Source organism: Microcebus murinus, chromosome 5, assembly GCF_040939455.1.
Source record: "Microcebus murinus isolate Inina chromosome 5, M.murinus_Inina_mat1.0, whole genome shotgun sequence".
Taxonomy (NCBI): Eukaryota; Metazoa; Chordata; class Mammalia; order Primates; family Cheirogaleidae; genus Microcebus; species Microcebus murinus.
Window position 1 is genome coordinate 108,797,679 of NC_134108.1, and position 15,828 is coordinate 108,813,506.

Here is a 15,828-nt window from a genome sequence, read left to right on the forward strand (position 1 = left end):
ATAGTTAATTTAAGTGCATTTTCTGCAACTATGGAGATAATCACAGTTTTTCATATTTTATGACCTAATATTTTGTTATCAATAAGTTTCTTAATGTTGAGCCTTTTTTTTTTTTATTCTGAGAGCAAGCTTTATTTGGTCATTATCCATTATGGTCCTGTTGGTAAATTCTCCTTCAGAGTATCTACTTGAGAGTATATTACTCAGTATTTTCACATCTATACACATAACTGAAGTTGGTCTAACGGTTTTGCTTTTTATGCTAGTGTAACTGAGTGGTATCAGTGTTAGGTTTGGGTCACAGATTAGATGGGTAGCTGTTTACTTATTTCTATATTCAGAAAGCATTGACATAGAGCACTAATACTACAAAGAATCACCAATAAAACCATCTGGGCCCAAACACTTTATGCTCAGATGCTGAAAGCAACATTATTTATAACAATAAAATTTTAGCAATAGCCATCAATAGGGAAATCACTATGATAACTACAGTCTGGACACAGCATAGAATATTATATGCCAGTTATACTGCAATGTAATAAGACAGAAAACAGATTATAACATTATGGAAAAATGAAACAAAAATTTTTATTTACTTTCTTTCTTTTTAAACATATTATAAACATGTACCTTTGCTCTTGAAAAACAAAATTATACATACTGTATAGTTATGGCTCAGAAAGGCTCTATGGAGGAATTTATCAGGATAGTGGATTGAGCGCACACGTTCACTCTATCTCCTGTCTGAAGTTCTATGAGTGACAGAAAAGATATGCCACTCTCCACCAACAGACAGACATTACAGATAGAGAAACGTAGATTCACCCCAAGAAAATAAAAAAGATGTCATCAAGTAACTGGCAATGTTGAAGAATTACTAAAAGGCAGAAAGCAGACAAGGAAAGATTTACAGAGACACAATCTAGAAGAATGCAAATTAAGACACATACCACTTTTCATTTAACAGACTGACAAAAATGAAAATAATGACAATATCAAATGTTTGTAAAGATCAGGAAAACAAGCCCTTTTAAACACCACTGGTAAGAGTTTAAATCGGTGAATTCCTTTGGGAAGACAGTTTGGCACCATCTATCAAACCAAAAATAGAATTCACTTTAAGCCAGCAATTCCACTTCCAGGCAGCTATCCAACAGAAATACTTGTACATGTGCGCAAAGACATATGCTTGGACAGGACTGCTTCACTATAAGAGTAAAAAAACTTAAAACTTAATGTCTATCAATAGGCAAGCTATAAAATATTAGATTTACCCATAAAATGAAATACTACATAACCATTAACAACTACAAAGGAAAGAAAAAGTTAGACCTGTATGTCCTTACATGGAAAGATTTTCTAAGACATACTGTATCTTAGAAAAAGTGAAAAAAGAAATCATTGTATAATACACAGAATATGAGCCCCTTCTTATAAATGTACATATACACACCCCTGCGCATGGATGGTGACTGGAAGAACACTCACCAAGTGTTGACAATGGTTACCTTTGGGGCAGGAAATCTGTGTGTTGGGGGACACTGCAGAATGGTGAAGAGAATATTTCCAGTAGTGCTCTGTATTCTACTGTTGCGGCAATGTGTACAGCTAGTGTTACAGCTCTTGTTACAGCTCTTATTTGTTTGACCGGGGAAAGAACCAAGCAGCACACAAAGAGAGAACAGCCTTTATTCTTTCTTCTACAGCAGGCTCAGCACACCTAGCGTTACAGCTCTCCTTGTGTATTCCGATCTTCTGACCCTTCTGCCCCTTCTGCTCCTGCTTTTATACCCTTGGTAGGGCTCAAAAAGCGTCCAATCAACTACAAGCTTTAACATCCAATCAACAACAAGCTTTAACATCCAATCAAAAACAGTGGGATTCAAAAATTACCCAATCAGGATCACATAAGCAGCGTGCAGGCAGCGGCACGTGGGCCCGGGGGCATTCTGGCACGCAGGGTCCCTGCGGCACACGGGGTCCTGGGTGGCTCTCTGCCGTGGGGCCAGCCCCAGCAGTGTGCCCTCCAACTGGCCACACAGCACTGGCCCACGGAGATGCAGAGCTACAGGGAGGCGGCAAGCAGCTGCATCCCAGCGCCCAACATTTTCCGCATCACTACCACACTGTTTAAAACACTTACAATGACAATCTATTCATGTAGTGCTTTTATAATAATAATATTGTAAAAGAAAGGGGGAATAATCTATGCATAGGCGAAAGAAGACCAAAAATATACATCAAAATGTTAATAATAAACAGTTGTATATGGATGACTTTAATGAGTATGTAGATAATTATGTTTAAAATCTTAAGATAGGCCAGGTGTGGTGGCTAGTGCCCGTAAGCCTACCTAGCACTTTGGGAGGCTGAGGTAGGAGGATTGCTGAAGCCCAGAAGTTCGAGACCAGCCTGGGCCCCATCTCTACAAAAAATTTAAAAATTAGCTGGATGTGGTGGTACGTGTCTCTATTCCCAGCTACTCGGGAGGCTGAGGCAAGAGGATCATTTGAGCCCAGGAATTTCAGGATGCAGTGACCTATGATGATGCCACTGTACTCTAGTCATGGCAACAGAGCAAGACCATGTCTCAAACAACAACAACAATAAAAAAACAAACTTAAGATAAATTTTAAGAAAAACAGAGGCTGAGTATAGTGGCATGTAATCCCAGTGCTTTGGGAGGCCAAGGCAGGAGTGAGCCCAGGTGTTTGAAATTGAATGAGCTATGATTGCACCACTGCATTCTACCCTGGGCAACATAGAGAGACCCTGTCTCTAAAATTTTAAAAATTTAAAAATTAAATAAATAAATAATTGGCCAAAAGACCTAAACAGACATTTCTCAAAATAAGACACATAAATGGATAAAAGGTATGCAAAGAAAATGCTTAATATCACTAATTAGCAGGAAAATGCAAGTTAAAACCACAATGAAGTATCACCTTACACCTGTTAGAATGGCTATTATCAAAAAGATGAAAGACAGGTGTTGGCAAGGATGTGAAGAAAAGAGAACCCTTGCATACTGTGAGTGAAAACACAAATTATTGCAGCCATTACGGAAAATAGCATGGAAGTTCCTCAAAAATAGAACTACAACATAAACTAGCAATCCCACTATGGGGTTTATCCAAAGGGAAATAAATATGTATGTCAAAGAGGAATCTGCACTCCCATGTTCAGTGCAGCACTGTTCATGATAGCCTTGATATGGAATCAACCTGCATGTTGGTCAGTGAAGGAAGGAATATAGAAAATATGGTAAATATACACAGTGGAATACTATTCAGCCTTAAAACAGAGGGAAATCCTGTCATTTGTAATCACATGAACCTGGAGGACATTAAGTTCAGTGAAATAAGCCAGGGACAAAAAGACAAATACTATATGCTCTCTCTTATATGTGGAATCTAAAAATGTTGAACTCATAGAAGCAGAGAGTAGAATGGTAGTTACCAGGGTTTGGGGTGGGGGAGATGTTCAGTTAGACAGGAGGAAGAAGTTCAAGACCTCTATTGTACAACATGGTTACTACAGTTAACAACAATATACTGTATTCTTGAAAGTCACTAAGAGCATAGGTTTTAAGTGTTTTCCCACAAAAAAAAGATACGTGATGTAATACATATGTTAATTAGCTCTATTTAGCCATTCTACAATGTATAAATATTTCAAAACATAAACAAATACAATTTTTATCTATCAATTAAAAAAAATTTTAAAAGTAAGATATAAGTGCTTTGATATCAACTAAGGCTGGTGATGAGCCTGAAGTACATCCTGACACCCCACCCTCCATTAAGCCTGGACTCCTAATGCACTTTCCAAATAAGAAACTAAAAGCAATTCTATCTCTTTGTCACCCTTGCACAACGACCTCATTTTCTTTGCTTTTTTTTTTTAAGAGACGGTGTCCTGCTCTGCCACCCCAGGCTAGAGTGCAGTGGCATCATCATAGCTCACTGCAGCTTCAAACTCCTGGGCTCAGGTCCCAAGTAGCTGGAACTGCAGGCATGTACCATCACACTTGGCTAATTTTATTTTTTGTAGAGATGGAGTCTTGCTATGTTACCCAGGCTGGTCTTGAAATCCTGGGCTCAAGTGATCCTCCCACCTTGGCTTTCCAAAGTGCTGGGATTACAGGCATGAGCTACTGTTCCCTGACCTCATTTTTGAAACCAAAAATTATATAACAGTGCCTGACGATGGATCAGAATGATACAAAGTGAATGTATCTGGAAAATCTAGGAGATACAGTTTTCATACTTACTTTCAAATTGCCACACAAGACAAGAGATCATCACTTTATTATAAAACAGGTGACACTAAGAATCTAAGAACCAGTCACTTGCTCCAAATCACACACCAAATCAGTGGCAGATCCAAAACTCCTTTTTATGGAGCTCTTGGCATTTGGCCAAAGACTTTGTGATATGACTGAAATGACAACATGAAGTAAATCTGCAGTAATACAAAACTGTGCATAATTCAGTAGATGACTAGAATAAACCAACGGGAGCTGAGTAAGAGGACATACCAATTGGTTTAAGCAGCTAAGAGCACAGACCTATCAGCAACTAATTTATTACTCCACTGGACTCCACTATCTTTCAGCCATCTCAGTCCAGGTCCCAAAGTAATCCTGAAACCAAGATCTAACAGCCCTTGATTAAAGGCAGGATTGAGGAAGCCCTTCATTATTTCCTTTATTATTATTATTGTTATTTTTGAGTCAGAGTCTCACTCTGTTGCCCAGGCCAGAGTGCCGTGGTGTCAGCCTAGCTCACAGCAACCTCAAATTCCTGGGTTCAAGCAATCCTACTGCCTCAGCCTCCCAAGTAGCTGGGACTACAGGCATGCGCCACCATGCCCGGCTAATTTTTTCTATATATTTTTAGTTGGCCAATTACTTTCTTTCTATTTTTAGTAGAGATAGGGTCTCACTCTTGCTCAGGCTGGTTTTGAACTCCTGACCTCGAGTGATCCCCCTGCCTCGGCCTCTTAGAGTGCTAGGATTACAGGCCTGAGCCTATTTTCTTTTACCTCCATGACTCTGGTTTAGAGGTGATTAAGTTTGGATATCCTATGCCAGGACTAAAACTCCCTCAAACAATTTTAAAAGATAAGGAAAAAAGATAGGGACCTTTCTACAGAAAGGTGTAACATTTCCAACCACTAAAGCCTTCCCCTCCCCACCCTTTCCCTCTATCTACCATCTCCTCCAAATGCCCATCTAGAAATTTGGGGGACTAGGGAATATATTAAACAAAATCTAAATGCAGGCCGGGTGCGGTGGCTCACGCCTGTAATCCTAGCACTCTAGGAGTCCGAGGCAGGCGGATTGCTCGGGGTCAGGAGTTCGAAACCAGCCTGAGCAAGAGAGAGACCCCCATCTCTACTATAAATGGAAAGAAATTAATTGGCCAACTAAAAATATATACAAAAAATTAGCCGGGCATGGTGGCGCATGCCTGTAGTCCCAGCTACTCGAGAGGCTGAGGCAGGAGGATCGCTTGAGTCCAGGAGTTTGAGGTTGCTGTGATCTAGGCTGATGCCACGGCACTCACTCTAGCCTGGGCAACTAAGCGAGACTCTGTCTCAAAAAAAAAAAAAAAAAAAAACTAAATGCAAATGGAGAACTATAATCTCCCTGTCTGGAATTTTAGCTTCAGACAGGATGGTAGTAACATCCCCTCCACCCAAGTTTCTTCCTTTCTGGCAGCTCAAGAAAAGAGCTATTTACAATCTAGGTCTTCCTCCCTATCAGAGCTGCCCTATTAGGTTTTTCTAAAACATTAAGTACCAAAAGGCTGCTCATCAACAAACAAAAGTAGAATATAATGTACCAAGAGAACCAGGAAAAATATTAAAAACACAGTCCAGAAGATTCCTAAACAAAATATAACCTGCACAGATTGTGCAGAAATGCAGCAGCCACCCCTGACTTGCAGAACAAACCCTCTTAATGGGTCTTAGAGCAGCCACAGCAAGGTTGTGTTGTGAAACTATAAAGCCTGTAATAGGTTAAGAACATAGGCTGGGCAGTTAGCAAGCTGACTTCAAAACTTGCCTCTGCCACTTTGTCAGTTTTTTGACCTTGGACAATTCACTCAATTCTCCAAACCACCATCCCTGCATCTGTAAATTCTACTTGATGGGCTTCCCAGGACCTAAATCATTCATGGAAACTTCTAGAAGTTTGAGCCAGTTTAACAAAATTAGAGTTGAGAGGTCTATGGTATGTTAAAAACAGTTCACCTGCTTCAACATGCTGTGGACTGAAGCACAGCAAGCCTGGCCCTCTGTGCCTCAGAGGCACCTGTGTCCTGATGGCATCTAAAGATACTATAGAAGGCACAGAAGAATATGACATATGACTGATGAGGACCTGTGTTTTTGCTTTAGAGACAAGGTCTTGCGCAGGCTGGAGTGCAGTGATATTATCATAGCTCATTGTAGCCTTGAACTCCTGGGCTCAAACAATATTCCTGCCTCAACCTTCCAAGTAGGTGAGACTATAGGCATGTGCCACCACACCTACCTAGTTTTTAAAATTTTTTATAGAGACAGGGTCTGGTGGTTTTGCCTAGGCTGGTCTCAAATTCCTGGCCTCAAGTGATCCTCCTGCCTTGGCCTCCCAAAGTGCTGGGAGGCATGAGCCACCATGCTCATCCAACGTGTGGCCTTTGAATCCTACCTGTAAGGAGGCAAGAGGATCACTTGAGCGCAGGAGTTTAAAGCTGCATGAGCTATGATGACATCACTGCTCTCTAGCCCAGTGACTAAGACCGTGTCTCATAAAAAAACAAACAAAAAACCTTACTGTACATTTATACGTGGTAGGCACTATGCCCAGCCCACTTGCATGTGTGACTACTCTGTGGGATCAGATTTCTGGGCCAAATGATACCCTGAAGTGGCTCTTAGCTGGCAGTAAATGTGCTTCGCGTGGTTGTCCTGCCACTTTACTGCTTACATTACATAGACAAGTGATGGCATCTCACTGGGCCAGAAGAGTATCCAATTTAGTTCAAGTCAATAAATGTTTATGCCAGGGTACTAGATGGTCCCCACCCTTGAGCTGAGTGGGAAAGTCAGACAAGTAAACAAATGACAATACTACACAGTGTGTGACATTCTGGGAAGGAAGTACCCAAAGTAGGCCAAGGGGAAATGGGAATAGGGAGGCTTTACAGAAGAGGAGATACTTAAGCTGAGCCTTTAAGTGCAAGAAGAATCAGCCAGGCAGGAGAAACACAGAGGCCATGTGCAAATTCAACATCCCCTGAGTAGTCACAGCAAAGTGGGGCAACTGCAAGCAACTGTGAGTGGCTGGAGCATGCAAGTGGAAGAATGGTGAATGCAAGGTCGAAGAGGCAGGCAGGGCCAGATGAGGAAGGTCTTGTCTGCTACTGAAAAGTTTCAAGGAGGGAATGATCAGATGTTATGTTTTAGAAAAATCCTTCTGTTGAGAGCTGGGAGGTGGGCATTCAGATGGTCAATTTGTTATTCACCACACTGTTGTGACAGCCTGACATAATTTCTTATTTGATTGTTGAGACAGGGTCTTGCTCTGTCACCCAGGCTGGAGTACAGTGGCGTCATCATAGCTCACTGCAACCTCAAACTTCTGGGCTCAAGCGATCCTCCTGCCTCAGCCTCTGAAGTAGCTGGACTATAGGCATGCGCCACCATGCCCGGCTAATTTTTTTGTTTTTTGTAGAAATGGGTCTCACTATGTTGTCCATGCTGGTCTTGAACTTCTGGCCTCAAGTGATTCTTTCCCTTAGCCTCCTGAAGTGCTGGGATTACAGGTGTGAGCCACCACAGTCAGTCCAGAAAATTTTTTAATCATTATACTGAACAGTTGTATAGATGATAGATTAGAAGTGTGTGACTAGATCTAGGGAGCCCAGCTGGAAATTAACAATTCAGGCATGAAATGAGGACCTAAATGATGGCAGTGGTAAGGAGGATGGAGGAAAAAAAGGGCAGATTCAATAAAAAAGATGAGATCTGGTAACTATGCAAGAAGAGATGCACTGGGGGGTGTTGGAACTGAGCAATTCAGTGGATAGTGAGAGTAAATTCAGCAGGAAAACCAGGGTTGCTTTGTTTTGTGATTGTGGTTGCATGAGGTAGGGGAGAAGGAAAGGGAGGGAGAGGGAATTTTGTTTTGGATTTGTTGAGACTGAAATGAATTTTGACTCCCGTATATAGATGTCCGGTCAGTAGGACCCTCAATGTGAGGGTCCAGAACACCACAGTTATAAACTAAATAGCTTAAAATGATAGTGTTCAGATGTTTACGCATTACCTACATTTGACTCTCATAACCATATTATAGAGTAGGAAAACAAATACTGTTATTTCCATTTTACAGGTAAGAAAACTAAAGTTCAAATGACTTGCTGATCATCATAGAGCTAATTAAATAAGAACGGAAATAAAGCCCTACACTTGACTTTTAGTACATGTTCCTTCCAGTTTCTCTAGGCCCTTGACATTGAATGTTGAGAGAAAACAACTGGCAGCTCTGTGGGTCTCCTCCTGCATTAGTTCTCAGGAGGTCAAAGACTCTCAGAGCAAGCACCAAGTTTGAAAGGGCCTCCTGGCTGGAAACTCTGTGAAAGGGAGCAATGGCAATGAACTTGAGGGACAGGGGAGGTCCTGGGCAGCTCTCCAACAACTCTTCATTAAATCATAAGGTCTAAATAGGAGTTTGTCTCATCAGCCTTTTTCTGCCAAAGGCCTTCACTGTTTTCCTCTTTTGGTTATCCTTGCAAAGTCAGATTTATCTCTGAACCTCAGGAAGGGCTGGCACTTTTCCAGCACAAAAAAACATTGCCCCAAATCAGTCTAATTTAAAAAAGACTTCATCTTACTCAAATCAATTTAACATATCCCTACTAAAATGCCTTTCACATACTTAACAGTTAAGGGTAAAAGGAGAGATGCAAGGAGCCTATGAAATCATCCCCACCCTAAAGGAGCTTGCAATCTTTGGAGAAAGACAAAACTTGCCAACATGAAACAATCAGATACAAAACCCCCACCACGGTCAAAGAGTTAACTGGGAAAATCTAGCACACACTTTGATTTCTCCTCCCTCCTTAACACCATTAAAACAAGAGTAAAAATAAACAAAAAGGGCAAAAGGAACAGGTGAGAAGATAACATAAAGTGTCAATCTTTTCTGAAAGATAAAAACTAGATAAGTTAGCAGAGGTGAGACAAGTAAATTCTGCAGCTAGGGAAGGGGACGCCAATTCACACCTGCACCTTTGAGAAGGCACAGGGATTACAGACACCAAGTGGCAGAGGCGGTCAAGGAGAGGAAGGGCTAAAAACCAGGGCTTGATACAAATTCTGAATAATGAAGTGCCAGACCACTAGGTCTGCTGTCACAGCCAGGAAATTATTACTCCTCCTCCCAGGCAGGAGAAGGTGAATTTATTCTATAAAGATTCAGGCTGTAGCCTTGGGGACATCAGGAATGAAAGAAGGCAGGAGAGGCATTGTAGTGAAAACAGAAGCCTTGAATGTAGTCTGTATCTTGAAGGACAAGATCCCAGCCCCCTGAGACTCCTTCGGCTTCCAGCATGCTGGCAGGCCCACTCCCACTCCCAAACAGAAAGTTACAAGATTCTTTCCTGGAAAAACCAAATGACCCCGCAGTAAAGTTCAACAGATGCTGACTTTGGGGATTCTCCAATAAAATGGGGGGAAGGGAGAGGTTCCTGCCCCATAACTCATATTATGTAAAGCCCATCTCTGAAAAGCTCTTTCTACCTCTATACAAAACATCCAATCAGCTTTGTAGTGTCTCATGCTTAAATACAGATGACAACCAGGGATCGCCAGATATTTGAAAAAAAGCCCTCAACGTGAAAGGGCACAAAACAAACAGAAAGAAATGACCTAAAGAAACAGAGACAACAGGCCAAATAAAACACCAAAATTAAAAACCTATTATCACACAAGAACAGGATAAGAAAAAACAAGATCAGTGAAAAGTTCTTGGAAATTCAAATTAATAATAGAAATAAAAATACAAATAAAGAGCCAGAAGATAAAGTTGAATAAATCTCTCAGAAAGATAGACACAGGAAATAGGAAAGAGAAGAAAATTAGAAGATCAAGAGTTCCAGAGAGAAGAGAGAAAAAAGAGGGAAAAAATAATCAAAAAAATAAGAAATTTTCCTTGAACTTTCAGTTAAAAGAATCTATCCTGGGCTCAGCATAAAGAATAACAAAATATTATTAGAAAGACCCCCGCCGAGTCTCATTGTGAAATTTCAGAAGACATGGGATAAGAGAACACAGCTCCAGAGTGAAAATCCAGCTTGTATACAAAGAACTGAGTGGCATCAGAATATTCAATAGCATCTCTCAAGCCATTAGACAAAAGAGTAATGCTTTCAAAATTCTGAGGTGAAATGATTTGCAGCCTGCAATTCTATAGCAGACAAATTATCAGTTGAGTTTAAAAAGGGAATAAAGACCCTTTGGGAGGTCTCAAATTTTACCTCCCATATATCCTTTTATCAGGAGGTGACTGGGGGATGTGCTCTACCAAACAAATGAGCAAACCAAGAAAGAGGAAGCTGGGTCTCCAGGAAATCGGGCGAGAGAACCAGCCCTGCAGGGGCCTGGAGAGTGACCAGGCCGGCCACGTCTGGAGAACACAGGGAACCCGGAGATGTAGGGCTGCAGGAGAAAACGAACCTGACGAGATCAACTACATATCTGCCTAGGATATAAAAAATGAATAGGGATATAAAAGTGTGGTTGTGGTTTGGGAAAAAAGTAAGCTGGACACAGAAAACTGAGAAAACCTGTAAGAGAGGCAATTAATGAACAGTAGAGGAAAAAAATGGGATCACAGCATACTAATTGGCTCAGCAGGTAAATAACAACACAAGGCATAACATAAAGATAAGCATTAAATACTGATGTAACTAAAAATTGTGACATAGCTGAAGGTTGAAGGGAGAGGCAGTGGACAGAGAGAGTGTAAGAAAGCTAACTTTTCTCTTCCATAACAGAGACTAATAGAGGATGTCTAAAATTTAAAAATAAAGAAATAATAGCAGAAGCCTAATAATCAGAAATAAGAAGGGAACAACTGGAAATGGTTGCTTTTCCAGAAGGGCATCCGGAGTGCATAAAAGGCCTTCCTGGTGGGAATGATCCAGAAAGGATTCTGATGCTACAGGATGGGCTGGACGAGCCTTTGTCAACTATGAAATGTATAATTCTGGTAACCCGGGAGTTTTGTAGCCATGTGTTTTTGTGTTTCAAGCATGAAAAGCAGTGATGAAAAGCAGTGACTTTGAAAAGTTTATTCCCTCACAAGACAGACAGACATAAGCAGGAAAGGCAATGGCCCATTTTGACTGCATGTGTGACACAATTCACACAAGAGACTTGGAAGGATAGCTTCCTTATTCCACAAAGCCAGCAGGGAGTTCCTCCCTCTGTCCTGCCAAGGACAATTATCTTCAGGATAAATATACTGGTTATATTCAATGTTGCTCTTCTCACCATTCTGTTCTGAGCCCCTTTGTTTCTTGTGACCAATTTACATGGACACACACAATACCACACACATATACACAAATCAGCAGGTTCCTTCAGAGGAGAGACTGCCTGAAACCTCCTTGTACATTCACTCTAAGGATTGCTATTTCTGCTATCTTAGGCAAGTGAGGCATTGCCTCTCATCAATTGACAGAAAGGTGGAAAGTAAACAGTACATAAAAGAGTATGGAGTGAAGCTGTCATTCTAATATAGTCGTGGACATGACAACCTGAGGAGTATGCAGTGAATACTACTACAGGAGTTCTCTGCTGTAATTAATGTCTGTTCATGAAGACTAACACGTATACCGTATTTTTACAAGCCATACTTTCCCAACGGTTTGCACTACTATTTGGGGGCCCTTATCTTATTTGATTCAACTTACCTTATGGCTTCTAAACACTTCAGCATTCACCATTTTGTTTCACAACTGCAAAGGCGGCACAGAACTGCTGGACTACATGGAAATGGTCTCCAGAGCTCAAAATCCTAATTCTAAGTATAAATCATTCAACGTATTCACTCACTGAGCAAAGCATACAGTTGTTAAAGTGCATGCTCCATGATAGCAGGGACCATGCCTATCGTTTGCTACCTTCCCAAGCAGCAAGCACACAGCACCTGGCACTGAGGAAAGGGGGAAGAAGGGTAAAGCCACTGCACTATTCTAGGTATCTTACAATGAGTAAGACCAAGTCCCTGCTGTAAAGGACTCAGAGACAAGGAAACACAGCAGGAGGGGAGTGGCAATCAAGCAAAGTTTCATCTGTGTTTACAGCCACTCCCCACCGCTGGCTCCCATCACCACCTGAGCTCCGCCTCCTGTCAGATCAGCAGCTGCATTAGATTCTCATAGGAGCACGCTCTCCGCTGTAACTGCTCTCCGCTGTAACTGCGCATGTGAGGGATCTAGGTTGTGCTCCTTGTGAGATTCCAATGCCTGATGATCTGAGGCGGATCTGAGGCGGAGCTGAGGCGGTGATGCTAGTGCGGGGGAGTGGCTGCAAATACAGAGTATCATTAGCAGAGAGGTTTGACTGCACAATAAATGTAATGTGCTTGAATTATATCGAAACCATCCCCCCACCCCCAGTTCATGGAAAAATTGTCTTCCACGAAACCAGTCCCTGGTGCCAAAAAGGTTGGGGTCCACTGCTGTAGCATGATGATGGAATAGTGAGATTCCATTATCAAGAAAAAGGGATGCAAGGGCATTGCAAACAGAGGAAGAATGTCTGAAGCCACAGTGATTTTTTAAAACAGACATTTCCCAGTATGTTGCATTCCTCACACAGAATTATTTTCTAGAAGACCATGCCTTTTCTGGCCTTTTCCCCAAGTCCCCATCCCATCTCGCCTCTTCAACTTCTATTCAGTGTTGAGCAAAGCTCTTTTCCTCAGAGAACTTCTTCCTTACCTTCCCAGGCTAGGCAAAGCTCTTCATGAGCTACTTGTAGAGCTCCTTGTACTCCACCTTCATCATAACGATCTCAGTTTGGAGCTCTATATGTCACTATTTGACTGCCTTTCTTACTAGACCACAAGCAACTTCGAGGAAGATTCAAATGTTTTATATCTTCACTGCCAATTAAGCACTACACCTGGCACATTCTGAGAGCTCAACAGATAAGGAAAATCTACACCTAAAGCAGGGGTCCTCAAACTTTTTAAACAGGGGGTCAGTTCACTGTCCCTCAGACCGTTAGAGGGCTGTTGGAGAGTGTGGCCGCACATTCCACACATGCACGCTGTGGGCCCGCAACATCGGCTGCTAAACAGGACAGGCAGCAGTAGCAAAAACACCCAGAGGGCTGGATAAATGTCCTGGGCAGGCCACATGTGGCCCGCGGGCCGTAGTTTGAGGATGCCTGAAAAAGGCATGAGAGGGCCTAGCTATTTTAAGAAAGGTATGGCAAAATTATTTTTTTAGATAATAGAAACTACTTTAGATGATAGAAACTACTTCTAAGTTATTTCTTGGGTAAACAATATGGCACAAATTTTACTAAATATTTGTGCAGACTCATATCACTCTAAGACATATTATTACCTAGAAAGAAAAAAAAAACATTTCTTCTGTGATTTAGTGACTGTGTCGAGTATCTGTATGTCAAAGAGTTTTTAAGAATAATTTGCTCCCTGGCTTGTCAAAGTCCAGAGTCTTAAATGAGGTAGGAAGAAAAGATGCCTTCATCATGCACATATTTGGGGGTACAGATGCCTTCACCTTAGGCAAATCATTAATTCTGGCTTATATATGTTGCCCCATAATTATTAACAGCATAATAACAACATTAACAGCATCCCGGCCTGAGCAATACATTATGCAGTCACTTTACTCCTTCCAGACTTTGAAACCTCTTTCTTGGAACTCTGCATGTAGAAGGACTAGAAATCACAGCTAACATTTATTAAATGTTTACTATGAGCCAAGCATACTTTAATTAAATAACCCACTACTTACTTCTCACAAGAACTCTATAAGGAAACCTTAGGAAATGGACAAGGATGGAGGTAAAATAACTTACTCAGAGTCACAGAGCTGGAAGGGGGGCCATTGGGTTTAATTCCAAAATCTTTTTTATTTTTTGAGACAGAGTCTCCCTTTGTTGCCCAGGCTAGAGTGAGTGCTGTGGCGTCAGCCTAGCTCACAGCAACCTCAAACTCCTGGGCTCAAGCGATCCTGCTGCCTCAGCCTCCCGGGTAGCTGGGACTACAGGCATGCGCCACCATTTCTATATATATTAGTTGGCCAATTACTTTCTTTCTATTTTTAGCAGAGACGGGGTCTCGCTCTTGCTCAGACTGGTTTCAAACTCCTGACCTCGAGCAATCTGCCCACCTTGGCCTCCCAGAGTGCTAGGATTACAGGCGTGAGCAACCACGCCCAGCCAACTCCAAAATCTTAACCACTGTGCTATACAGCTTTTTGAAAAATAGCTTTTCTCCTCACTGCTTTTCTCATTCCTGAATAAGATGAACTTCCCTCAGCTAATATTCTTCCATTCCCACTCTACCTCACACATTCCCTACCTCTCATTTATCCTGTCCCGGTCTTGCTCTTTTCTCTCTCTCTCCAGGGTCACAGGAAACCAATAAAGAATCCTGAGGAAGAGAGGCACAGGGTTCTAGGCAGGAAACGGGTCCCCGCAGGGACATGAGTAGAGGTAGTTAGCTTAACACTTCCGTTAACATTTCCAGAAATCCAATTAGCCAACAAACTCTATTGCTTAAGGTAACTATTGAAAGCATCCACATTATAAAGACAGATACAAGCTGACTGAATTCATTTAATCTTAAGGTACTTAAGACGATTATTTTGTTGTTCAAGGAAATTAAAATGAGAATTTTATAATATAGAAATTAATAATACATGTAAAGGGATAAACACTTCAAATGAAATTTATTTTCAGATTTGAGGTCCTACCACACCACATGTATTTCCTAAATGTCTCAAAGGGTCACAGACAAGAATAGTATTCTGAATGTGGTTAATACGTAAGCTGAATGTCAAAGATCTAAATTTTTTTCACACATGCAACTGACACATGTGAATCCTGGAACTGACAAATTAACTGCATAACCTCTAGTAAATCATCTAACCTCTATGTAAAATGGATATATTACCTGCCCTATCCCCCATTCTTAGAGAACTGTTTTACGAAACAAATGGGATATATGTAAAACAATTGTAAACTAGAAGTAAATTATAATATAATGTTAAAGTAAAGCATAAATAAGTAATTTAAAATATAAATATAAATTACTTGCAGGCTTTTTTTTTTTTTATAAATACAATCTGAACTGAGGCAAGGCATTCTAAAGAATGAGCCCAGTGTATGTGTGCTGACATTTAAAAACATCTAAGATATATGAAGTGGAAAATGCACCTGCATAACAGGATGCAAAATATGATCTCATTTCTGTAGGAACAGAGTATTTTTCTAAGCTTATACTAACATATGGAAGGCTACATACCACACTTTTAAGACAGATTAGAGAGGCGAGGCTTACATTACCTTTGTAATGAAACACACCACAGGCAAAGACTCTCTCCTTGACTAAACTTGTCAGGCTCCTCTGAGCCTTCTTTTCCACTAGGCCCTGACTTTGCCCCACACTACTCCACCCTCTCTCTTTGGCCTGTTCAACCCAGTTTTAGCAAGAATCCTGCTAAGTAAGTTTAAGAGTCCTCTACCTTTGATGTATGATCAAGTTCCTCATCTCCCACCTTTGAC

The 15,828-nt window shown here is 41.2% G+C and overlaps 1 protein-coding gene across 4 annotated transcripts in view; it reads right to left on the reverse strand.

Moving 5' to 3' along the window:
* ANKS1A (ankyrin repeat and sterile alpha motif domain containing 1A) overlaps positions 1 to 15,828 on the reverse strand; it is a 189,187-nt gene that overhangs the window by 113,959 nt on the left and 59,400 nt on the right. The gene's annotated exons all lie outside the window — the stretch shown is intronic.